General features: G+C 39.3%; 1 protein-coding gene and 1 long non-coding RNA gene across 4 annotated transcripts in view; one reads left to right on the top strand and one right to left on the bottom strand.

Annotated features, from left to right (window-relative positions):
• The window catches only part of LOC116103752, a 54,178-nt gene extending 48,244 nt beyond the window's left edge, over positions 1–5,934 (top strand). For 2 of the 3 annotated variants that reach the window (XR_004123571.1, XR_004123572.1), the window contains one exon: positions 5,694–5,934. This is a non-coding gene — a long non-coding RNA (uncharacterized LOC116103752). Of the gene's footprint in view, positions 1–2,596; positions 2,652–5,693 lie in introns of all 3 variants that reach the window. The other variant, XR_004123570.1, reaches the window with a different exon arrangement.
• The window catches only part of Rnls (renalase, FAD dependent amine oxidase), a 262,909-nt gene that overhangs the window by 59,962 nt on the left and 176,338 nt on the right, over positions 1–26,609 (bottom strand). The window lies entirely within an intron of this gene.

Here is a 26,609-nt window from a genome sequence, read left to right on the forward strand (position 1 = left end):
GAGGACCTCGGCCCTGTGAAGGTTCTGTGCCCCATTGTAGGGGAATGCCAGGGCCAGAAAGTGGGAGACGGTGGGGTGGCAGGCATGGGGAAAGGGGAGGCAACAGGGGTTTGTTTTTGCTGTTTTTGTTTGTTTCTTTGTTTTTTGGAGGGGAAACTGGGAATGGAGAAATTTACATGTAAATAAAGAAAATATCTGAAAAAAAAAAGGATGAGTATTATTTCCATATCATAGGAGAGAGGGCCGATTCTTCATCTCTTATGGCCCTGTCAATATTTCTATGCCATTTGATTTGCGTGTCTGTCATCTTTCTGCTGTTGCACAGTAGTAGTTTTTTAGGCAGATGACCATGCCTCAGTCATCAGTATGATGGGATAATCCCCTTCTACACTATCTCAGCAAGTCCCAACAAGGTTTATGGAACACACTAAGGAAGAAGACTACCTGGAAAATACTCATGCAGTGAGAAATATCCCTGTCTAAAGGAGCTTTTTACTATGAAGGATCTTGGGTCAGCACTCAGAGGAGTGGCTTTAGGAGTATAAAGAGGAAGGAAGGATGTTCAGTACATTATTGAAGCACAATAACAGTCCACACATCAGTAAAAACTACAAATATTGTTAGAGTCATAGTTGGTCAAACATTTTTAGTTGAATTTCATCAAAGTCTTGGTAAGATACATGATATATATTTTTAGTTTTTATTGGATATTTCATTTATTTACATTTCAAATGTTATTGCCTTTCCCGGTTTCCCCTCCACAAATTCCCTATCCTATACCCACTCCCTCTGCTTCTGTGAGGGTACTCCCTCACTGACCCACACACCCACTCCCCTTCCTGCCCTGGCATTCCCCTATACTGGGGCATCGGGCCGTCTCAAGACCAAGGGCTTCTCCTCCTACTGATGACAAACAAGGTCATCCTCTGATACAAATGCAGCTGGAGCCATGAGTCCCTCCATGTGTACTCTTTGGTTGGTGGTTTAGTCCCTGGGAGCTCTGGGGGCAGGGGGAGTCTTGTTGGTTGATATTGTTGTATATTTTAAAATATTCTTATTTCATGTTTCCAGAAAACTACAAATTGGAGAGGTTTAATCATGCTGACTAGCCTCGATAAAGCTAGAATTCTCACTTTTAGACATGGACACCTTGCTGTCACCTCAGTCACTCTGGTGAACAGAGTTCCAGAATGAACTCAGACCCTGGCTTTTCTCAGGCACTGATGATTATTTTACACTCAGGTGGCAATGCTGTCACTTCCTCCAGGCATCACTTTCTGCCTTTGTAAGAAGCTTTACTTGCTCAATAAACAAACACCCATCGGACATTAGCCCCATTATATTCAGAAAATGAAGGGCCTCAGTTTTATTAATTCAATGCACTTTTCATGTTATGGCTTGATACTGAGTTATGCTTACTGCTTTCTGAAAGAGAAGAGGTGAGAGCTAAAATTCCAGAACTTAAGCTCATTTCCCCAAACTGTTCATTTGTGGAATTAAAACCACAACCAACCGATCTTTAAATTAAGAAAACTGAAAACAAAGCAATCAACTAACCAAACAAGATCGTGAGCTACTGAGTACATATGAAGGCTTGAAACACCTTTTTTCCAAAACTAAAACTACAGGGTCAAGTAGGTCGACAGCCAAATTGGATCTCACGTCCACCATATTTGTACATTTAGCTAAAGTTTAAACAAACTGTCAAGTGGTAAATCCCTTTGGGTAGCCCTTTGAAAAGGTAATTGATGTCTACAGAGAAAAAGCAACTAACCATAAACACCTGGTCTGACAGGGCATGGGAGGTAAGACTTCTGACTGAAACAATCCAATTGTCAACAGACTCACTTACCAAAAATGTCATCTTTAGGATGTGAAGTTCTGATCTTTGAAATACAGGTCAAACCTAAAAACAGTCCCATTTGAAATTTGAAAAAATTTCTTATGCTGAAGCAATTAACTTTGAAGGATGTCAATTATGTAGGTAAATGTGTGTATATATTCCAGAAAGGAAAATAATAATTATCAAGTATCATGGTATAGAAAAAAGATACATGAAGTCTAGGAGTGATGGTGCACACCTTTAATCCTAGAACCCTGGAGGCAGAGGCAGGTAGATATCTGTGAGTTTGAGGCCATGGTAATTTACATAGTTAAGTTTCAGGACAGCCTAGGGTTACATAATGAGGCCCTGCCTCTTTATGGGAAAAAAAAAAGACACACAATCACAAAGCAAGGCTCAAATGAAAGTACACAATCTGTATAATCTCCTTTTGCTTGAATGCCATCATCCGCCACCTTCATCTGTGAGTGAATGGGATTACATGATATCTATAATTAGTGCAATACGTATTTTAATAGTACATAATCGTCAATTCACCTATTGTTTTATGTACGTATGTATGATATATATGTACACATAAATTATAAGAGACAATTTACGATTACCATGGGAGTAAAAAGTGAGGAGGAGAGAAGAATTCATTAATTAGAAAAGTGAGGCGGAGAGGAGAATTCATTAATTAGGAGACTGTTGCTATTGTGTGGTACTTGCATCTGTGTCTTCATGCACATTTGTGCACATGTTGGTTGACAGGAAAGGGAAGGAGGAGGGCAAGAACAGAAGACTGGGGCTGTACATCTGAGTAACAGTAAGTAACTTAATTTCCTCAGTTTCCTACTGTGAGTCAGTCGTCTCGTTCTGTACTCTGTGTTAAGAGGTAGATACTATGCACTATTCCTGTTTTCTGGTTTTGGTGAGAAAATATTCATCCATCAGCATTGCTTACCACTGTATGCCAGGTTCTCACACTGACCTGAGGGTCTTAAAGCGGCCAGAGGAAGCAGGCTTTCTCATTTCACTCTTGCTACTGGCAGAGAGGCAAATTCTAAAGTGCAGAGTCACTTTATTTAGGATCTCTTTAGAGAGCAAGAAGGAAGGACACAAAGCAGTTTCGGGGGGCACTTTGCAGGTGAGCACAGTGTGGCTGTTTTATTTCAGCTGACAGAAATATGTCTCCTCAGAGGATTTGATTTGATTCCCACTGGAAGCTACTACTGCTCTGTCAGTCTGAGACACACACGACTTGCTTTCGGTTGTAATAACTGCAAGTTTGGGGAAGGGAGAAGACTATAGGCATGTAAGAATGAAATCAGGCAAAATGGCTATTGCAATTATTATAACAATCTTTGATTTTATATAACAAGAGAAGAAACCATAAACAGTCCCATTTTAGCTAGAATATATATGTCTACACATCTAATATATGACATATGCATGTAATATATATGATATTACATGTTCATTCATGTAAACATATATATATATACACACACATGTACACACACACATATACGATATGATATGATATGAAAATATATAAATAAAGCTCTGAGCATCCGTCCATTTGGACTGAGATCTTTGAGTAGGCCCTACCATTTTCATTTGCGGTTGTCTGACTTTTTCTTTCACTGTGTGGTAGTTCCTTATGTGAATGCTCTGGGTGTGAATCTTGTAAGTGGAATGCAAACCCTTTCTCCCCAGTGGCTTACTCCTTTACCCTTTTAACAGTGTGGTTTTGTGTAAAGATTTTCTAAAAGTTTATCATTTTTTTCAATGATAGCAGTTTTATGTCTCTGGTTAGAAGTCTTTACTTAGCATCCTACTTCAAGGTCATGAAACATGGAAAAACTCTGGGATTTCTTTGGAGATTTTAATGAATTACTGTTCCCCAAGCTTGGCTATTGTGTTGAAGGTAAGTCTGATAGGGTTACTACTATTGGCCTGGGAAGTTGCCATAAGGGAAGGAGATCCATTCAAGAATATAGAGAATGCTACTTTGTTTTATATATCCTATATAAAGAAGCAATTACTTTACTATTAAAGAATCACAACATACAATTAATAACTAGATTATAAATAATGTGAGGTAAGAACTACATCTCATAGGCTTTGAATGCCCAGGTTCTATGACTTGTTCTCATGTGGGGCATTATCAGCTATCAATGAAGACATCCCCATGTTAGATTTGGTGATTTCATAGGAATATAGTATGAAACAAACCACTATGTTCCTGAGAAACAATAATTAATGTTTTCCTACTACTATTCCTTTCTTTCCTCGTGGCTGGGACCTTGGGCAAAACTGTATTAAGTATGTGCTTTTCTGCTCTTCTCTAGGAAGGCAGTTAAGCAATGTCCAATAATGTTCTCTTCTCATGAGTAGCAGAGATTAACATCTTAAGGTCAAATCCATGGGCTATGCAATGTGCTGGGTGAAAGTGTCTTGTAATTCATGACGTCTGCACTGTTTAGCATGGGACTGGTTCTGTTTCCCACTGTTGTCTTCTTCACCTGGTATTGGCATTTTAGGCATGCTGAAGAATACCATGATGATGATAACAAAGCACCTATTCTCACTACTACTGTGTGTTCATTCCCAATACTGTAGTCAGTAGCAACACTGTTCACGCCAACATTTTCTCAAGCCTCAACTTTCTACTACAAGTTCATCGCTTGAAGCTAATTACAGAGCACTGCTTCTTCCTGGTTTGCAACCATATAGCTCACGTGTAGTGGAAGTTAGGAGGAAAACTTGTAACTGTTCAGGCTCAGATCAAGGAAAAGTGCCCTTGATTTACTTATTGTTTTTACTTTTATGTTGAATTCAAGAGAAAGTTCATGCAATGTATTGATTTAACTCCTAAGACCAGGCCTTCCAACTCTGTGGATACACAAAGATAGTGCTTTTGAACCACAATAGCTGGCCTTGCTGCACTTAAAAGGGATGTAGGAATAGAACCAAAGGCCACGTTTTTATAAATAGTCCCCACAGGAAGCTAGGACGGAGCTTGACAATTTACCATTCTTGAGTCATTCCTTTTGTGTGATAACGTTGTCACAGGAGTGGTCTTCCTTCACTCCACCTGGAACAAATTGAGTGTGCACTTGGACTCCATAGGCATAGCTGTCGTTAAGCCTGGGAGCACAGTTTCAGAAGTACTTCTGGCAAGCAATAAATCTAGAGTTTATTGATGACAGACTTCAGCAGTTATAGCTATGTAGGAGTTCCCTGGGGAAATATTTCTTTTATCCTGAGAGGCATCTCTGGAGCCAGAAAAATCTGGGTCTGAATTTGGTTCTGACATCTATATGACCTTACTCAAGTTACTTAATCTCCCTCAGCATCTGCTTGCTTGTAAAATGAGAATAATAATAGTGCCTGCCTTAAAGGGCTGTTAAAACATGAGATTAGATGATAGAAAGTACTTAACATAATACCTAGTATATAAAAGAACTGCAAAAACACAATAGGAATTGATTTTAAAAAGGCTTTTGAGCTATCTCTGAGCATATCTTTTGTGTTTGTGTATAATTATGTATCTGTCTGTACACACACGCGCACGCGCGTGCACACGCGCACACACACACACACACACACACACACACACACACACACGCACACGCACACGCACACGCACACTTGCGCTCTCTACCACTGATTTACATTCCAGCTTGGACACATCAGGAGAGTATAACACTAACAATATCTTCTGACTTTGTGTCTCAGAACAGAAGATAAAAACAAAGCAAGAGTACACTTAGTGGATCACTATGCAAACTAAAGTGCTTTATTTTGGGGGGAGGTGTGTATTTTTGAAACCCTAATGCAAATTGTGATTTTTTTTTTTCAGAAAGAAGTCTGCTTTAGAAGGTTGAAGATTTAGCCATTTGTCTTTGGAAATGAATGAAACCCTGCATTTTGGATAGTTTTCCTATCACCAAGGATAGTTTCAAACTAGCGAGCCTCCTTATTGGGCTTCCTAAGTGCTGGAGTTATAAGCATGTACCACTAAACTTGGCTACTTTTCTTAATGTTAATTCTAATCCAGAATTAAACATACATGTCATTAAAAATGAATTTCTCTATGATCACTTGAGGTTGTATTTTGTTGAACATTTTAGGATTAAGCTATTTTTATACTAACCCGCTTGATGAGAATACTATTACCCAAATAAAAAACATTTAGTATGTAAGTTATCTGTAGTTAATATGCATAGATTCCTTTTAAGTCTACAGGATGAGTTTCAGAAGCATTGGAGTTCAAGGGAAATCAAGTTCCCACTGAGCAGGACCAATTCATCTTCATACTTCCTAGATACGGGACCCTAACAGCCAGTGCATTATGTAGAAGTACCTATTATTTTATTAGTAGAATATCACTTAATTGATCACAACTTCATCTTAGTTTGCTCATAGTGGAGATGCAAACAACAGAAGCAGATCTTTAGGAGCAAGTTTTTAGGCTTTCCTGGTTGAACAGGAGACACTGGACGGATTCTACTCTAAAGGCCACGGCACTGGGAAGGCCCAGTGAGCCACTGGCGAGCGTGCATAGTGAATGAATCCTCTGTTTTCTCCCCAGACTTCAGGGAAAGGTGGTTTTCTGTCTTTGTTTCTTTTTTTCCTTTTTTTCTTTTTCTGACTCCTTACCTATGTAATTATAAAGAACAATCTGCCAGGATAAAAAGATATTTATATTTCTGGATCATGCTTCTATTACTCCTTTGCCTCTCTTCTCACTCCCCCATCGACCAAAGTCAGTTTTTAGCCTTGCAGATGCAACTGGCTCCTCAAAAGCCTATGACTTACAATCACTGTATGGCAAGCTTACCCCTTATTCTTCTCTCTCCGAAGGTTCCTTGAAGCTGAAATGACATTTGATTGTTTCTATAGCAACAAGCTCTAACCACCCCATTATGAAAAAAACTAGCACTTTCAGCTGTAGAAACTGTTTTCTGCTCTAATGAAGGGCTAGTTAATTTAAGCATTGTTTACTTCAAGCCCACTATGTGCTATGTTGGGCACTATAAATACTTCTCCACTAAGCATTTACTAGAGTGGAGGGCGGATTTTGGACAAGGATATAAAATAGTTTCATTCTGGTTACTGACAACTTCATCCTCAGGAATTTTCATTTGGGGGTTTCAGAATCTAAATGTACTTGGCTTTCTGGTTCTCCTTTTAGAACATATATTGTAAGTCAGCACACTTCAGAGAAGTGATTGGAAGATACCTTCTTTCTTTCTGTGCATTCTAAACTTTTTAGACCATTATGTCATCATTCTTTCTACAGGAAAAGTGCTGAGAATATGGAAATGCAGCATTGCGTCTGCTATTATAGAAAATGTCACAGAATATCATGCATATTTTACAGTCATCCTTCCTAGCCCAGCCACGTAATTACTTCAGGCCATGCCATTCATGAACAATATAGTTGTTCTAAAATTCACAACAATAAAACTTTTATTATATGTCATCTCTTATTTTCATACAGATATTGTATATTTATGTATATATGGGCAGGGTCACTTCATACTGAGACTTAAGAGAAATAATATTCCAATTCAAAGCTTTCACAGTTTTGGAAATCATAAAACATTGTTTTCCAGGACTTGAAGTCTGTGGTACTGAGGCAAAAATGTCAGAATCTGCTGGAATGAGGTACTCAAAAGAATATGTTCGTTTTGGATTTTGCTGACCCACAAGCTGCTTTTCTATTTACAAAATAACCTACCCACAATGCTCAGCTAAAGCCAAACCAAATAAACTGAGATAGGGTACAAAAATTATAAGTGGCACTAGCCTTCATTTAATGTAATATCATAGGATTTTATTTGTGATTCAATAATTATATTTTGATAAATAACATTTGATGAAAAGCACATTTATTTCTGGGTTTCAGATCAGCCTTTTCTCTTCAGTGTTTTAAAAGCACATTATTAACACACACTAGGGAATACTATTCGTTTTTTGTTCTTTCTGTTGTTTCTCTTTTATCCACAATTTTGAACTGTAAATATTTACTGTGAGGTTTTGGTTATCTTCCTCAATATCTTATCGAGGGTAATGAGATCAGGTTGCTGTTTAAACAGCATGTGCAAACTAAGTAATTGTTTCATAGTCTGAGCTCATGAGGTCAGAGATTCTTGGGGCAAAAACTGAGTTATACTCTGGTTTCCCACTCAGGAACATTTCACTGTGCAAGTTTCCCCTTTGCATAAGGATTCATGTGCGAAAGTAGAACATCTGAACATGATCCCATAAACATACTTTTATTCCAAGTGATGCAGACTGAGAAACTGAGTGACATAGCACAGTCAATGTCTCTGTGAGGGATTTAAGGTAGGATTTATAAACCTAGTGTTTGTATTCCATTAGCAGTTTCAAGTTCGTAACCTTTTATGAGTGTCAAAGTGAAGTGGTAGGGAGAGCAGATCTGCCTTTTCCTCGAGCCTGGCTGGAAAAACACGCACTCTTACTTGTTCACTCGGAGTCCCATCCTGGAATTTATTTCAATAACGTCAGGTGCCAAACTCAGAGGGAGGGTATGAAAGTCACAGAACAGACCACACAGCAATCCAACTGTGTGAAATCTATGCAAATCTCCTGTTATATACTATGTAACTAACTATACAATTGGCATGACATGAATACCATTAGGACAGTAAGCAAACACAAATTCACTCATATTTACAATATGATGATTGGCTTTGGTAAATAACATAAAATAGAGGGATTTTCTTTTGTGAAAATAAAAACTCTTCTAATAGATTTGGTAAGAATATTGTCACTTTTCATATAAATAAATCTCAATATCAACCATCACTAAAATTCATTCATGGAAGGAAATTTTGCATATTGGAAAATCCTATTTAAGTAAAATATCTTTTTTGGCTTTTTAAGATCAGAGAAGATTCCCGCCCCTTCCCACCCAACACCTATACCTTTGTCATTCTTTTCCACCTTTCTTGTCCAACTCCCAGTCGAAGACAGCATAAGTACAGGAAAAAAAACCCACTACAGTGTGCTTGGTAGCATATTCACCCTCATATCGAAGAGCGAGTTGAATCAAGGACAGGGGACTTATTTGTGCTCATTTGGATGTGAGACTAGGTTGCTATTAAAGCACAATGAAAAAGGTTAGTAATTGTTTCATAAACTAAAAATCAATGTTTTTCTTCAACTTATTATCATATTTATTTTTATTATTTGGTAGTAAATACCAAATATTTGTTAAATATTTATGCATAAATTTATGATATAAAAATTTTACTATTTATTATATGTATAAATATAAATGATATTTATTATCATTTGCCCAAATGGTATCTTTATTGTATAATCCTAAGGATTATTTTAAAATCAGAAAATTTGCATTTTTGTGTTGTTTTATTGTCCTGTATTCACTGTAGATAGGGAGGAGTTTCATAAAGATATTTTCAAGAGCAAGCCAAGCAATTGTGACGCACGCCTTTTTAATCCCAGCATTTGGGAGGCAGAGGCAGGCGAATTTCTGAGTTCAAGGCCATCCTGGTCTACAGAGTGAGTTCCAGGACAGCCAGGGCTACACAGAGAAACCCTGTTTCGAAAAACAAACAAAAACAAAAGAAAACAAAGATCTTTTTCATGAGCATATACCATGTTTTTTTTTTTAATCATGTTTCCTACCCCATCCTCTTCTTGTTCTCTTCTCCCAGTATTTCCATTTACTCTCTCAGACAATCTCACTTTGGTATTCATGTCATATGTATACCTGTGTGTGTGTGTGTGTGGGGGGCGTATGGGAGAAAATATGAGATATTTTTCTGAGTCTTATTTTACTTAATGTGATAATTTCCACTTTTATTCACTGTATTACAGACAATGTAATTTCACTCTTCTTTATGGCTGAATAAAACTCTACGAAGTATATATTTCTAAAATTTATTTGTCCATTAATTTTTTGACAGACACTTAGACTGATGCTATAACTTTGCAACTGTGAATAGTGCTGCGATAAACGCACATGTAAATGTTTCTGTTACAGGGATGGGGCCCATTGAGTGTACGTCCAGGAGTGGTGTAGACTAGCCAGACTTGTTTTTGTGTTTTACTATTTATTATTTATTATATTTTGTGTTTACTAAGGAATTTCCATGCTGATTTACAGAGTAGCTGATTTAATTTATAGCCTCTCCGGCAGTGCAGCATGTGACCCCACTCCTATCTTCATATCCTTTCCAGCATTTATTCTTATTCCTTTCTTAGTATATGGTTACTGTGACTGAGTTGAATGGACTCTCAATGGTATTTTAATTTTTACTTCCCTGTTGACTCAGGATGTTTTAATTGTGTTTTTTTTTTTTTTTTTTTTTTTTTTTTTTGAGAACTGCTCATTTTATTAGTCTATATACTGATTTGATTGTTTGATTTGATATTTAATTTTTAAGTTCTTTATATATTATAGTATTTAATCCTCTGTCAGATAAACACTTAGAAAACACTTTCCCCATCTTGTGTACTGTCTTTTCACTCAGAAAATGGTCTCTGCTGCACTGAAGCTCTCCAGTTTCATATAATCTCTTCAGTCAATGCTGTTTCATTTGTAAGCTACTGGAATCATATTCAGAACATATTGACTCACACATCTTATGTGTTTTCCATGTTATTCCTCCTGCCAGTTTCATAGTTTCAGGTTTGCTAGCAAGGCCTTTTTAATCTATTTGAAATTCGTTTTATGCAAGTGAGAGATACAGATCTGGTTTAATTTTTGTAGAGGTGGGTATCCATTTCCTAGGTCTATTTGTTGAAGAGTCTCTTTTTTCCATTGTATCCCTTTGGCATGGTTCTCACAAATCAGGCGGCTGCAGTTGTGTGGTTTACGACAGAGTGCCTTGAAGTGCCACAGCAGTAATCGATGTTTCTGTTTATTGCCAATACCATGCTATTTGAAGTTGTTATTGCTATAACATATATGTTTAAACTAGGCATGGAGATATTTCCAGCACTGGTTTTTACTGACATTGCTTTGGCTATTCAGTGTTTTTATGCTTCCATGTGACTTTTATGATTTTCATCTATTTCTGTGAAAGCTGTCCTTGGAACAGATTCACTCTGTAGATGCTTTCAATAAGGTAACTATTAGTACAGTATGATTTCTCCTGATCAAGGAGCAAGGAAGGTCTTTGGATCTTACAGTATCTTCTTCAACTTCTTTCTTGAAGGTTTAAAATGTCATTTATAGAGCCTTTCATTTCCTTGATTAGATTTATTTCAAGAAATTGTTTGAAGCTATTCTGATTGAGATTTTAGTAGGTTTGTTGTATATAGCCTTTATTATATTAAAGTATGTTCCTTCCTGTTTTGTCTTTGTTTTTTTTATCATGAAGGGATGTTGGACTTTGCAAATGTCCTCTTGTACATTTGTGGGTAGGTTCATGTGAGTACTGTCTTTGACACATACATTGAACTTTCCTTGTAATCATAAAGCTAGGCCAACTTGATCATAATTTTTTAATGTAATATTAAATTTTTTGCCTGTTTTTGCAGCCATTTTCATTTTAGTTGAAAAAAACAATATTGGTCTGTCAATTACAATTGTTCTTTTCTTTTCTTCTTTCTTTTCCTCTTCTTCCCCCTCCTTCCTTCTTTCCTTCCTTCCTTACCTGGTTTTGCTAGCAGGGTAATACTGGTAGAAATCTGTTTGGTAGCCTCCCTTTCTGTTGTATTTTCAGAAACAGTGTGAGAAGCACTGGTCTTAGTTTGTAAAAATCTAATAGAACTTTGTAGTGAACCTATCTCAGTGTGAGGTTATTAATTTATTTATTTAATTCTATTTTTATTAATGCTTCAATTTCATTGTTAGTTATAGACCTATTTGTTTATATCCTCTTGGTTTGGTTTTGATAGCTGACACATATTTAAATATGGACCCATTTCTTATAGACTTTTAAATTTATTGCAACATAAGTTTTCAAATCAGCCATAATGATCTTCTGAATTTCATTGGTATCTTTTGGAATGCCTTCCTTTCTGTCTCTAACCTTATTGGCTTGGGTGTTTTCTCCCTTTCAGCTTAGATAAGGATTTGTCAATCTTGTTTATCTTTTGAGAGAGCCAACTCTTTGTTTCTTTGATTGTGTTGCTTTTGTTTCTGTTGCACTGATTGTGGCTCTAATCATTGTTTCCTTTCATCCCAAGTCTGTGTTTGGCTTGTTCTTGTATCATAAGACCTATTTGTAGTCTCTCTAATGCTGATATTTGTAGCCATAAATTTCTTCCTCAGAAGTTTTTTTTTTTTCAGTTTATCTCCTAGGTCCTGTTATAGTACATTATCATTCACATTTAATTCTTGAAAATTTTAAATGTCCCTCTTGACTTCTTTGATGACTTATTCATTGTTCAATAGTGTGTTGGTCATGCACCATACATTTATATATTTTTTTTCAAGATTTTCTTGCTGTTAATTTCTAATTATAGTCCATCGTGCTCAGATAAAGTTTAGAAGTATAGGCAATTATGTTAGCTTTTGTTGTATTTGTTAAGACTTTTTTGTCATCTAACATATGCTCTATTTTAGAAAATGTTCCATGGGCTGATGAGGAAAATACATAGTCCTTTTATAGAATATTCTGTAGATGCCCCCTAAATGTATTTGATTTATTATATCATTTAACTTTGATATTTCTCTTGACATCTTTTGGTCTAGATGACATTTTTATTTGTAAGTATTAGGTGAAGTCACTATTGATGTGTTGATGTTAATGTGCCTTTCCTCAGTACTACTCGTTCTATGAAACTGTTTGGTGTGAGCTGATGTGCAGTGTGAATGTGCTGGGTTGTATCTTCTTGATAGATGGTTTGAAGTCTAATATGCCAGCTGCTGGTATGACTGCATCATTTTCTATGTCTTCTTGGTCTGCAGTGTCTCAGAGCAGATGCACAGATTGTGTGTGGGCCTGAGTGCCTGCTCAGGTCTCAGCAATGGCCACCACTCCCTTATATGCCACTTCAGGGGACTTAGTACCAGGCCAGCCTCTGCTTTCAAAGTGTGCTGCATGGTTCCCTTTTCCCCATGAGGATTTCAATGCCCAAGGATCTGATGTAGTCCTCCCCTGAGTCATGTTTACCTTTGGAGCTGGATCTTTTTATCTTTCTCGAGCTTGGATCTACTGTGTCCTTGGCCTTAGCGTGAATATTCTTTCTGTTTTAGCTTGGTTAGCCTCCATCCTGGTGTTCCTGTGGTTCTCTGAGTCTACTGCTTTTAGAAGCTAAGGTGGGAGCTTTGGAGTTTGTAGACATGGATGTGACAGTATTTTGTGCATTTTACAGCAGAACAGTTTTAATTGGAGAGTTCCTCGTGGAATTTGCTCTCTGCTTGCCCTGTGTAATAGGCAGTACCACAGGATGGTGGCTCTGGGTAATTTTTCAGATCTGTCTCATATAGCTTGTTGCTTTATTGTTGAAAATTTTATTTTTGCAGTCTTGGCTTCTGGAGAGTTTTTATTTTGTGTGTAATGTCGGATGTGGGGACCCTCTCCTTTCCCATGTACTCTGTCCAGTCTGCTATGTCCCTGACGATCTCCTGTTGAGAATCTCTGTTTTACCACGTCTCTCACAGTGTTTTCTGTGATGTGCCACTGCTGCTTTTCTATGCTTCTCACCTCCTTCTGAAGTTGCAAATTGGATGTTTTTGCTAGATTTATGGAAACGCATAAAGGGAGCTGGTTGCTACTACTCCATGATTGTTAGCAATTAAAACAGTCAAGTTTAACAACATTTTGAGCAGAAAGAAGTTCTTTTCAGATCGTATTTTTCATAGTTAAAAATGATGCTGTTTTTCATACTATTTCTGTTATTTTCAACTTCCTCTTCCTCTCTACCAAGAAATGAACAAATTGAAAAGAATTATGAATCGTGTATATGATAAATAATTTGGAGTCATTTAATTTCCCAAATGGCTCCAACAATAACACCTGTCTACCTTCGCTTCTCAAGAGCGATGTTTACCATTCTCTCTGCCAGGAGGCATGCACTGTATATCCCTGTACTTTGGACCCAGAGAGGTTTGTGATTAAGGCAAAACTGACAATTTGTGACTTTTAAGCTAGATCATAAAAGATGACACAGCTGAGGCCTGGTCCTCTTAAGAGATTCAATTTTGGAACCCAGCCCTGCTGTCTGCAGACTCCCCAGCCATTTGCAGGTGTTAACATGGGTTTTTGGCCCAAATCTCCAGCCTCCACCACCATCAAACCACAACCTATGAGTGAAGATGCCTCAGTGTGACTTCAGAACTGTTTGTCTGTCGTTTGGCTTTTGAGTCTTTCCAGCTGAGATTTTAGATACTGAAATCTCAAGTGTCAAGAGACAAGCTGTCCCTCGCCTAACTTGTCCAGTTTCCTGAGCCACTGAGTTCTTGACCTGGGACAGTGATTGTTTTAGTACTAAGGTTGGACAGCGCACCACACTTCAATAAACAGGGAAGTGGTCTCCTGTATACTTACTGACAATTTGGATTTCTTCTGCATACTGCGTATGAATGAATTCTACCCATTTGACCCGTCACTCTTGTCTCATTCTCATACACTCTTCAAATCAATCCTTTTGGTACATATGCTGTAAACTTATTGAACTTGTTACTCCCTAGGTGAGGGAGGTCTCATGGCACTCTCTAATGCACTAAGTGCTTAGTGAATGTATCACTGCACATCCATCATATCAGAGAAGATGAGTGGACTTCAACTGGTATGTACAGTTGGGTGTGAATGACTGTTATCATTTGAGATGTCAAATATTAAGTTTTAGCTCTGTTAAAAATGTTGGATATGCCATCTTTAGTACTAGTTGAACAACACTCCTCACATTATTCCCATTACACTGGTAAGCAACAGCTCAAACCTTTTAAAAGGTAATCTCATCCCTTTTTGTGGATTTTAGACACAGAAAAAAGAGAAAATGATCCTGTAACTAAAATAATTCTCTGAATAGCTCATTTATTTCTTAAGCGATTAAACTATATACTGAGAGTGAATAACTTAAATCGTGTTTGATTATAGATGTTGAAGAAATTATCCAGAGGAAAGAATATTATTGAATACTGTTAACTCTTTGGCACAATAATTGGTGGAAAACCCAAGAATATTGGAAGCATTGTCAAGTGTAAACTAACATTTCAGGCAAGGGGTTGTGAGTGGTTACCTTACCTCTGGATGCGCTGGGAGGTGGAACTCATTGAGTAGTTATCATTTAGTTGGAGACTCAATCCTGCACTTGAAATGACTTAAGTATTAGCCTGTATGAACAAGATGGATTTTAAAACCACAGGTGATAATATTTTCAGAAAAGCTACAAGGACATTAATTACAAATAACTCAAAGGAGAACTGTCAACAAATAGTTGTAAAAACACCTGTTTAGAAGTAGAAGAAATTATTACTTGTAAAAATTTATATAGCTTGTGAAAATGTACGGCTCTCTAAACCTATGACTATCTGCTGTGTTATTCATTAGCAGGTGTTCTGTGGGAAATATTTGGATTGAGCATATTTTACTGAAGTAGTGTTGCTGGTGGTGAGACCCTGCTGCCTTTGATGCTTTAAACAGCATTAGATCCATGGGTTTTATTTTTTATTTTTTTTCAGAACAGAATCCGAATGTTTTTCTTTTCTACCACATAGCAGGCCAATTGCTAAGCTATGGTAATAAATTCTTATGATTTTTTTTCTTTTTTAGTTTGGGGCCAAGAGTAAATTTGTTTTGAATGAGACAGGCAACCATCCACTATTATAACTGCACATTAAATAGTTTCAAAACTGAACTTTCTTACAGACTTGATAATAATTCTTAATGAACTCAACCAAAAATTACAAGGAAAAAAAATGGCATTTCAGTATAATTTATGCTTCGCCAAAGTCAACACTAATGTTTTTGACGTGATGTGAAGGCATTTTTCCTATTTCTTGCTCTGACAGAAGTTGAAATAAGAAGCAAGAACTCAATTTCTACACGAAGGTCCAGGGGCTCTGTTTTCTGAGCTGAAACTACACATCCAGCTGCACATTTCATGGACCTTGATGCAAGTCAAGTACAATTTTCATATTTCAAAACCGATTTAACTGCACCAGGGGTACTCCTACCTACTCTTGAGCTGGAAGAGGCAAACGTAATGACACACCAAAGGCGAAGCAGGAGAAGAACTGAATGGTATTCTGTAAGCACTTTCCGAGGGATGAGTATGCTCAATAAAAATCAGATGCTCATGGACACACATTAGCATTTGGCAGTACCTATCCATGTGAAAAGACATTTCAAAGATGAAATATGTAAGATCATATGAATCAGCATTAACAGATGGGACATGTACAGTCGACTGATGATAGGAAACACTGACTGTGAGTCCCAATTAATTGAAACATTCTATTTTGCCAGTAGAGCTGCATTATGGACAACTACTAAATCACTTATTAGCTTGAATTCTTCTCTTTTTTTTAAAAAAAGATTGCCTACAAGATATCCTTCATTTTGCCTTTTAGACTGCAAAGTTTAAGATAATGATAGCCACTCTTTAACCTAGAATAGTCTTTGATGACTCTCATCGTCAAAGGTGTTAGTTTTTTATTACTATGACAAAATATCTGAGAAAACACAGGAGGGGCTTTCCATGGTGCATCATAATGTCAAGGGTCTCGGTCGGAGTCGCTGGGCTCATTGCTTTGGGGCCTCTGTGCACTGAAGTAGAACATCACACAGTGAGTGTGCTGGAACAAAGTGTTTCACATGGCAGAGAAGAGGCAGAGAGAAAGCTGAAGCCAGAGCGAGATGCAGCTTTTGGAGCAGTGCTTCTCAACCTTCCTAACGCTGCAACCCTTTGACGCAGTTTCTCATGGTGTGGTGACCTCCTAATGATGAAATTATTTTCATTGCTACCTCATAACTGTAATTTTGTTATTGTTATGAATAGCAATGTAACTACCTGATGTACAGGATACCTGATATGTGAGCCACATGAAAGTGTCTTTCAACCCCAAAAGGGGTCATGACTCACTGGTAGAAAAATCACTGTCTCAGAGTATGGCTACCTTCACAGTACCAATTCCGTACTAATCTACTGCCACTTCCTGATCCAATCACTCCTCAAGGCAACACGATATGGAGACTAAGCCTTTATCAGAAAGGCATATAGAACTATTTTATATCCAAACTATAATACCCAGTAGAAGTTCATTTCCAAAACCACTATCTCAGCCTTTGTTGAGTATTCACTATGTGGCCATCTCTTCCTCTATGAGAGAAGTCTCCATATATAATTACCCATTTATAATTACCTAATAGAGACATGGAAGTTCAGAGTCTTTCCCAAAGTTGTACATTGATAAGTCAATCAACTCCGACTTAAATATGGACTTCTTAGCTGTCGAGTATAGGATGTGTGGCTTTCAGTGAATGACTTGACACCTAGGAGCCATGGCTTTTTAATCTGTCAGTTGGAAATTACAATCACAGTTACAGATGTTCCTACAGCCTCAGTACCGCCTAAGAGACCACATGGCCACATCAAATACATCACAACACAGAACATGCCAAGAGCGCTTAGAGCTACTCTGGGAAGAGCAATCGGAAGTATGTTGGAGGTGCCCTTACAGAAAAGACAGACACAGAAGTTTAGTCCAAGTTGAGGGAAAACTCAGCTGGCAAATCGTGTCTTTGACTTATGAACTGTAAGCCATTGTTGTAAAAGAGAACCTACCATGAATTAACCACTAAAGCCACATTTAAACAGGACTGATGGTATGGACTAGGAAACTGAGTCAACGACTTAGCATCATTCTCACTTGGCTTTGGTACTTGTTAGCTGTATGATCTTGGTCAAGTCACATACTCTTTCTGAGCCCAGCAACCTTATCTATAAAATGTGGGCTCTAAGTAATGTAATGATGATTAAAAAGACCATTCAGCTAAGCTGATACATACCTTTAATAGCAGCACTTGGGAAGCAGAGGCAAACAGATCTCTGTGAGTTTGAGGCCAAACTCGCAAGTTTCAGGACAGTCAAGGTTACACAGAGACCACTCCTCCCTTCCAAAAAGACCATTCATTGGGCAGGAGAAAGGCTCAGTAGGTAAGGGCAATGGCTGTCTCAGAGGACCTACCTTCTATTTCCAGTCCTGACCTGACCTCTTACAACCACCCAACTCTTGTTGTAAGGGTTCTGATGCCCTCCTCCGGCCCCTGCAGGCACCAGACACACACACGGCATACAGGCATACATGCAGGCAAGGCAGCCATACACATAAAATGAAATATTAAAAAAAAATTCCATGCTTCCAAAGTCCATAGCACTAAGGCGAGGCGGAGCTCAGCAGGTGCTACCTCATCTCCTTACCTCTGGGTCTGTATACTGACCTGGGGTCTAAGAGGCAGGGTAAAGCAAAATGAAAGAACACCAAAACAAGCCAGAGCTAAACACCTCAAGCAAAAAGTCCAGTTGAGCATGTTGTTTGGGCCTGGGCACTGGAAGGTGAGAAGTCTGAGGAGGGAGGACTGGAGGGATTTTACTAGAACCATCAGATAGAACACACAAATCTGAATTTCACCAAATTTGAATTTCAGATGAATAATGAATGGCTTCAATATCCCAAATACTGCACTAGACATTCTTTTACTAAATAAATTATTCATTGTTTATCTGAAATTCTAGTAGAAATGGGTGTCAGTGTTTTCATTTACCAAACCACGCAACCTTGACAGACTGATTTTTTGAAAGGAATCTCTTAACCCTGTAAAGAGACTCAGAGTTCAGAAGAGCCTGGCCTGGGCAACTGCAAAGCCCTCCAGGGAAAGGCCACACCCTCCACCGCCCTTTGTTCTGTGAAGCAAGGGCCTCCTGGGCAAAACCTCAAGGGAGCAATTTTACCTTCCCTGCACCCTCTGTGTGAGCCTGCTGCAGAGAGTGCTGGGGAAACGGCTGCAGCCTCCTTGCCCACTTGGGTCTCTGTGACCCAGGTTTTCCTTGGGTGAGGCCCTGTGGTCACGCTATAGTGACTCTTTGAACCCCTGCCACACCCTGCCCGGTTGCCCGTGGGTGGGAGAAGAAGAGGTAGAAACAGGGAACGAATGCTGCTTAGACGGTTTGATCAGCTGGCTTGTGCCTTGTCAGATGGCCTCACCAAGCTTTAATCACTGCTTTGATGCCAAGTGGCTGCACACTGTCCTTGCAAGGCTTGGCTTAATGGCTGCTTGCATGAAGTCAGACAGATCGCCTTTGTTGCACTTTCAAACACCTCATGACAGCGGCTCTTTTACGTTAAGGAGGAAACTCTGTGGTTAAACTGTAGCCTAGGTATTTTTAGAGCCGTTACCATGTTAACCAAATTTCATACATTTCACCTGCAGGATATGCAGTAACACCAAGGCCTTCCCTAAAAGCTAACCAAAAAAAAAAAAAAATTTAAGCAATTATGTCTTTGGGACTATGACCGTGTTATCCGAGAACATAGTCCCTAATACTGACACTTTTTCTCTTCTTTTTTTTTTTTCATTTTGAATGGATGGATGGTAATGTCTTTAGGGAGTACCTTTTTCTTTGATACAAGTGACTTGGAGAGCCAGAACCAAAAGCTTAAAGCTGGTTAGTTCTAAAGGTCAGAGCCTGAAGGCAGCGACTCCTTTGTTAATCATTAAGCTTTTCTAAGCTGCTTCTGACAGACTTCTGGCTTGGTGCCACCTGTCTCGGGTCATTTTACACTGTGAATCCTTATGTTGTTCCAGTTTTTAAGGCTGTAGCAAAGGTTATGAGAAAGACCGAACTTGTGTTGCTGTTGTTTTTCTACTCAATCCGGCATCACCCTTAAGCTTTCGGAAGGCAGAGCCAGTTTGTGTTAAGGGCATCTTCACACGCCCTGCTAGAGAGCATTTAAAGAGGACCCGTGGGTCCATAGATGAGCCAGATGTGATGGAAGGGATACCCACTTAGCAATAAAGTGAGAGCCCCCATCACGGCTGACCAGTGATTTTCACCACTAATCCCAGCACTGAAAGTTCAAGAGAGAACAGAACAACTGAGGTCCAATCAGATATTACCTTCCATCATCGGTTAAACTGGACGAGCTTTGACATACTCAGAATTCGCTGTGTTAGCCCAATGAGGTTCAAGTGGTAGGACATGTCACTGCCAAGTTCTATGCCAGTTTATCTTCTAGTCATCTGAATAAAAGTCACTCTGCACCAAAAAATTCCCTTAAACACAACAAAATTCTGTTTTATGGAGCCAAGGGACATTAAGCTGTTAAAACACATGCTTCCAAAATCGAATGTGGAATAGCTGTCCTGTTTCTCAAGGGAAAAAATACACAGTTAAACCTTGCTTATTCATAATAACCCAAACTTCCGGAAGGCTTAAGCATTTGGAATTGCTCCCAACCCAAAAGAGGGGAGGAGGGAAAGGGAAGGGTTTGGAGAGCAAGGGGATGGGGAGGGCGGATGGAGGGAGAGAGGGACAGAATGAGCCAGCAGCAAGCAAGCCAGTTTTTAGAAGTAGACCTGAAACCCTAGCAACACTGAAAGGAGACCTGGAGCTTGCATCTGATTGGCTTACCAGCCAGAAGGAATGCTGAGCTCTGATTGGCTAGTGATGATGTCTCCAAATAATCAGCCTTTTGCAGGGAAGCAAATTTATCTGGCAGAAAGGACAGGAGGTAGAAGAAGCAGGCAAGAAGCAAAGGGAAGTGAACAGGGCAAAATGAATGGCAGGTTATTTGTAACAAAGGTGGCAGCTGAGATGACAATGAGAACAAAAATAACTATTTATGTAACTGCTTACAGTTTTTACAAAATGGGCTCCATATAATCACTGATATTGTCTTCAGAAGGATCTTTAAGGATTACAGAAGTGAAATGACATTCCCCAGGTTACACAGCTAGTAAGAAAAAAAGCTGAGGTCACCCGTCTCTAATCCAGGGCTGTTGACACCACAGAGTCAATTTGGAGTTATTCTGAGGAGCAGAGAGCTAATCCTCTGATCACAGAAAAGACCGCCAGCAGCCACATCAGCCACAGTTTAGTGCGAGATGCAGAAAGGGTGAAGGGCTCCCTGTCCTTCGCCACACAGAGGCTGGAAACTACTGCACGAGAAACATCTCTGCACACTAGGAAGAACGGCTGGTGGGACAGAAAGGAGGCTTGTATCCCGAGTGCTTAGAGCAATCATTTACCCAGGATGGCTCACAGTGCCTTTACGTGTAAGCTGGAGCCACCAATAATGTAATCATTTATCCCCCAGTTGTTTCAGCTAAAAATGTGCAGATCATTTTTGTCTCAACTTTCTTCCCATATGCAACGCCTCCGTAAGTCCTGTAGATGCCACATCTAAAACATTGAAGTCAGGTGCTTATGTCATACGGCTGGTCACCATGTTCTCCTCTGAGCCATTGTACTGCTGTACTGGGGTTTCAGTTCATTGCTCCAGTTTTATTTTGTGTTTATACTCTAACTTCATCTTCATCCCACCCAATCAATTCTCTGGAGCATGTCAAATGCTTAAAAGTTACACTAAAAATGAAATACAAGGGTTCTAGCAGGGCCAGCCTGAGATCACTGGGAATGCCTCTGCCCGGGGCATATTGCTCGACACATGGAGGCCTCCTTTGTGGCTCTAGAGCAGAGTCTCTCTCCCCAGCAGAGGAGCCTTCAGCCATGCTGCTCTTGTCTTCATGTCATCAGACTTCAGGATCACGGGGCTTTTCCTACGAGCTGGTCTGAGTTCCCTGTTATTTTCTTTCATGAATTCTTTTTATTGGCTTCCTGTTAATTTCTCTACTGAAAATTTGTTTTTATTTGACTGCTTAGCTCTTCTTTTATATGACTCCCTACTGGTCAAGTTCTATTAAATTAAAACCTAGTATTTCACACACTACTATTAGCATAGAAATCCAGGAAAGTAGTGAATAGTGGGTACTTAATAGCTGTATTGATTGAATGAATGGATGAATGAATGAATGAATGAGAACCAGAGCGTTAGCATTTTTTGGTCTTCCACATCATCTCTTTACCAACAACTATGGACAGGGCTCCTGTAGGACAGCCTGTTATCTTGTAATTCTTTTTAAAGTTGTGATTGCTAATAAACTGCCAGAATTTAGAAAGTTCTGTGAAATTCTTAACATAATTTCTGAAAAGTGGATAGAAATCTCATTCAGATTGAGGCTTGGGGCATGGTTACAATGCATGGCTATCACCCATTGGTCATACAGGTTGTTAATATTTTTTTTTAATTGCCGAAATTATGCCTCTGAGGGATGAATATATCCTTAGCAAAATCAATCAACCTATTGGGATTTTAAAGTCATAACTGAAGCAATGTCTTGGTCAAAGTATTGCTGCTTTAATTATGCCTATTTATTTCAACATTCTAATTTTGGAAATTTTTTAGCTGCCCCATTACAGTTTCTTTTGCAAGTGAAAATTGTCATGATGCCCTCTAGTGGAATTAAACATTTTTCTTCCTTCTTTCCTTTCTTCCCTTGCTCTGTCCCTTGCTCCCTCTTTCCCTCCCTCCATCTTCTCTTATCTGTTTATCTTTTTATGTATTTAGAATGAAACCCAGGAAACATGGGATTTATATTACCTTGCAATGCTTACTGACTGTGTCAGATGAAGAAGATGGTAATTACAGCATTCACAGCTATATTTATAAACATGATCAGAATATAGGAGGAAGAGTTGGCTGTGGCTCACCAAGAATAAATGGGACTTGTGTCATTCATATTCCCCACTGGAGCTGATGCATCTGACAGAATGGCAAGGCTTTCAAAACTGGTCTGTGCACCAGGTCTCAACACTGGTACTTCTTTGTAGAGCCACGTCATCTTTTCTTTTCTTTTCTTTTCTTCCTTTCTTCCCTTTCTTCCTTCCTTCCTTCCCTCCCTCCTTCCTATCTTCCTTTCTTTTTTTGAGGCAACCTGGATTACACTCCAAAAGGAATCCTGCTAAAAAAAAATCAGACTTTTGGACGATCAAACCACTGGAAGATGTCAGGGCTGTTCTTCAAGCAACCATGGTCTTAAGACAGAGGAAAGTAATATTTATGAGTAGATTAGTTTCCATATTTGCTTATATAAATGCAGTTAAAACATTGAAAAGAATATAAATCAGTATTTAAGCATCTACTAACATGTTCTCAAATTATTTGCTGATTGTCTTAAAATTTTCTAAAAGGCAGAATATAGACAGTAGAAGTAAGCTATGGGTGATAGCACAGCTACGTTTGGTCAGCTGTTTGCATTACAACTGAAAACTCATCCTTGAATTTAGTGCACCCCACATTAAAAGACAAGAAAAGAAAATACAAAACAACCAACCAAACAAAAAACAAGACAAAAACCAACCGGAGCCACAGCTAGCTCGTCTAACGGCAGGCCGGTCTAAATGGCTCAAGGAGTAGCAGTGCCCCCTAGCGGGAGTCTGGAAAGTTTCTAAGGCCAGGTGTGAGGAGCACGTCTAGGGAGGCTAATACTCAAGGAACAGAGCTATCCGAAGGGCAGTTACACACTATACTGCTGATCTGCCAATTATTCACACAGTCAGAAAACCTGTCTGCAATGCCTTGTGACCAAGACCGAATTCAGTTTTATGTCAGGGCAAAACAGATAAACAAAAATCCAATCACTTTTCAGTTACTTTTTAAGAAATGCGAATCTGATGTAAACCGAGGGCAGCACTTGATAGCCAGCTTTATAATAAGCCTGAAAAGACCCTTCCTGCAGCCATGGTAGCCCAGCAAGAAAGCGGAACAAGGCGAGAACTCCTCTTAAACTCCATTCCCACAGAACTGTCATCTTCTGACCTGCTTGATGGTCCCCTGAGAACATTCCATGTACAGCACTGCCTGTATGATTTTACTCAGAACCCACAGTGTGAATGTTCCTCCTAGGAATGAATTCCAGTCAATTGAAGAAAAGACCCACAGTAATTAACATTACAGCTACCTGAGGTAGTTAGGGATACACATCAGGGCTTTGCAAAGGTTACAGGAAAAGGTGGGGGAAAGATGGCCAGAGGAGAACTTAAACAGTACGGGCACATGCTAAATCCACAGCCACTCCCATGGAGGTGAGCATACCTACTATTGTCTGAATCTTCAGGGAGAATCCATCTTATGGATTCTTACGGCTCTGTGAAGGCAGGAAAGGAAGGCTAAAGAAAATTTTCCTTCTGACATGGAGAGTTCAGGGTGTGCTCCAAATGCACACAGAACTCCTTGGAAAGTACTGTGGTATTAGTGAGCTCCTGGTCCAACTACTAACTGAATGCTAAGTTAAGTATCAGAGAGCACGGTGGCTAACTATGACAGTGACAGCTAAAATGAAGGAATCATCAACAACAAACAGAAACAACACTCTAGCCATGCTGGAGTGAGAGGCTCAAATGTCAAAAGTCACCATGTGATATTATTTTAAATGTACTGTTTAACAAAATTAGCTATTGGGCTGGTGAGATGGCTCAGAGGGGAAGAGCACCAACTGCTCTTCGGAAGATCCTAAGTTCAAATCCCAGCAACCACATGGTGGCTCACAACCACCCATAATGAGATCTGACACCCTCTTCTGGTACATCTGAAGACAGCTACAATGTACTTACATATAATAAGTAAATTAGTCTTTAAAAAAAAAACAAAAAAACAAAAAAACAAAATTAGCTATTACTCTCAGAAAACTAAAACACTGCCCCATCAATATGAAGGCAGACAATACAATCTGTCCTAAAGGCGTCAGGATGTAGGTACTAGAGAGAGATTAAAATCTGTGCTACCTATGTTCAAAGAGCTAAAGAAGACCACATGTAAAGAAAATATGAGAACAGTTTCTCAACAAGTAGAGATAAGCATAGAGAAATCATTTAAAGGTCAAATATAAAGTCTAGAGCTGAGATGCGAAGTAACAGGAGTGAAAAGTTCACTCAAGGCCTCACTCGGCAGCAGACCTGGGCAGGTACACAGACAGAGCAAGCAGCCAGCTCCAGGAAAGGTCAGCTAACATCACTGATACTGAGGATAACAAAGAGCCAACAAAGAGGGCTGAACAGTGTCAGCGTTGGGGAATACAGTCTAGTCTATCTGAAAGGAAGTCACAGAATGATAGGAGATGGAGGGGGCAGGGAAAATGGATGAAGACATTCCAGAAACTTTCTAAATATAGTGAAAACTGTTAGTTTGTGAATCCAACATGCTCAAAACAGTAAGGAGGAAGAAGGCATCAGAGGTTCACATGCAGACACACTACCAAGAGCTAAAGACAAGGAGACTCTTGGCAGATCAAAGGAAAAGTGGTTCATGCTCAATGGTCCTAACCTGATTTCCCATCAGGAGCTATGAGGGTAGAATGTAGGGGCTGCTGGGCGGTGGTGGCACACACCTTTAATCCCAGCACTTGGGAGGCAGAGGCAGGTGGATTTCTGAGTTTGAAGCCAGCCTGGTCTACAGAGTAAGTTCCAGGATAGCCAGAGCTATACAGAGAAACCTTGTCTGGAAAAAAACAAAACAAAACAAAAAAACAAACAAACAAAAAAGAAAGAAAGAAAGAAGGAAGGAAAGAAAGAAGGAATGTAGGGGCTTGTGATATTTAAAATGGTGAAATAAAAATAATAAAAACATACCAACTAAGAAATCTATGTCCAGGGAGTAACTGAGACCAGCAGGACCCAGGCACACAGGAACTTTGCCAGCCCAGTGACATGGCTTCTTTCCGGTCTGTCTGGGCCAGTGCCCTGAACAGACCTTGGGTGCAATCTCCACAGCCAGTCCCACAACACCCAGAGGAAGCTCCACTCCTAGGAGCTCTAACACGCACAGGATCAGAGGTAAGGAGGACACATCTGTCCCAACACTGGGAGTAACTGGGACCAGCAGGACCCAGGCACACAGGAACTCCGCCAGTCCAGTGGCACTGGTTCCTTCCCATCTGTCTGGGCCTGTGCTCTAAGCAGACCTTGGGCCCAAATTTTGCAGCCAGTCCCACAGCATCCAGAGGTGGCTCCCCTCCCAGGCGCTCTGACACGCCCAGGACCACAGGATCACAGAGACAGCTTGACTCTGAGGAGTTCTGACACAACCAGGATCACAGGAAGGACAGGCCCCAGTTAGATTTAGCCAGGGCAGGTAGCACTAGAGATAACCAGATGGTGGGAGGCAAGCTTAAGAACATAAACTACAGAAACCAACGATACTTGACATCATCAGAACCCAATTCTCCCACCATAGCAAGTCCTGGACATACCATTACACTGGAAAAGCAAGACTCAGATCTAAAATCACTTCTCATGATGATACAGGACTTTAAGAAAGACATAAATAACTCCTTCAAAGAAATACAGGAGAACACAGGTTAAACAACTAGAAGCCCTTAAAGAGGAAACACAAAAATCCCTTAAAGAACTATAGGAAAACACAATCAAACAGGTGAAGGAAATGAACAAAACCATCCAGAATCTAAAAATAGAAATAAAAACAATAAAAAAATCAGAGAGACAACCCTAGGAAAACCTAAGAAAGAAATCAGGAGTTATAGATGCAAGCATTACCAACAGAATACAAGAGATAGAAGAGAGAATCTCAAGGGAAGAAAACACCATAGAAAACATTGACACAACAGTCAAAGAAAATGCAAAAAAGCAAAAAGGTCCTAACCCAAAACATCCAGGAAATCCAGAATGCAATGAGAAGACCAAAGGATAATAGGTATAGAAGAGAGTGAAGACTCCCAATGTAATGGGTCAGTAAATATCTTCAACAAAA

Source organism: Mastomys coucha, unplaced genomic scaffold, assembly GCF_008632895.1.
Source record: "Mastomys coucha isolate ucsf_1 unplaced genomic scaffold, UCSF_Mcou_1 pScaffold21, whole genome shotgun sequence".
Lineage (NCBI taxonomy): Eukaryota > Metazoa > Chordata > Mammalia > Rodentia > Muridae > Mastomys > Mastomys coucha.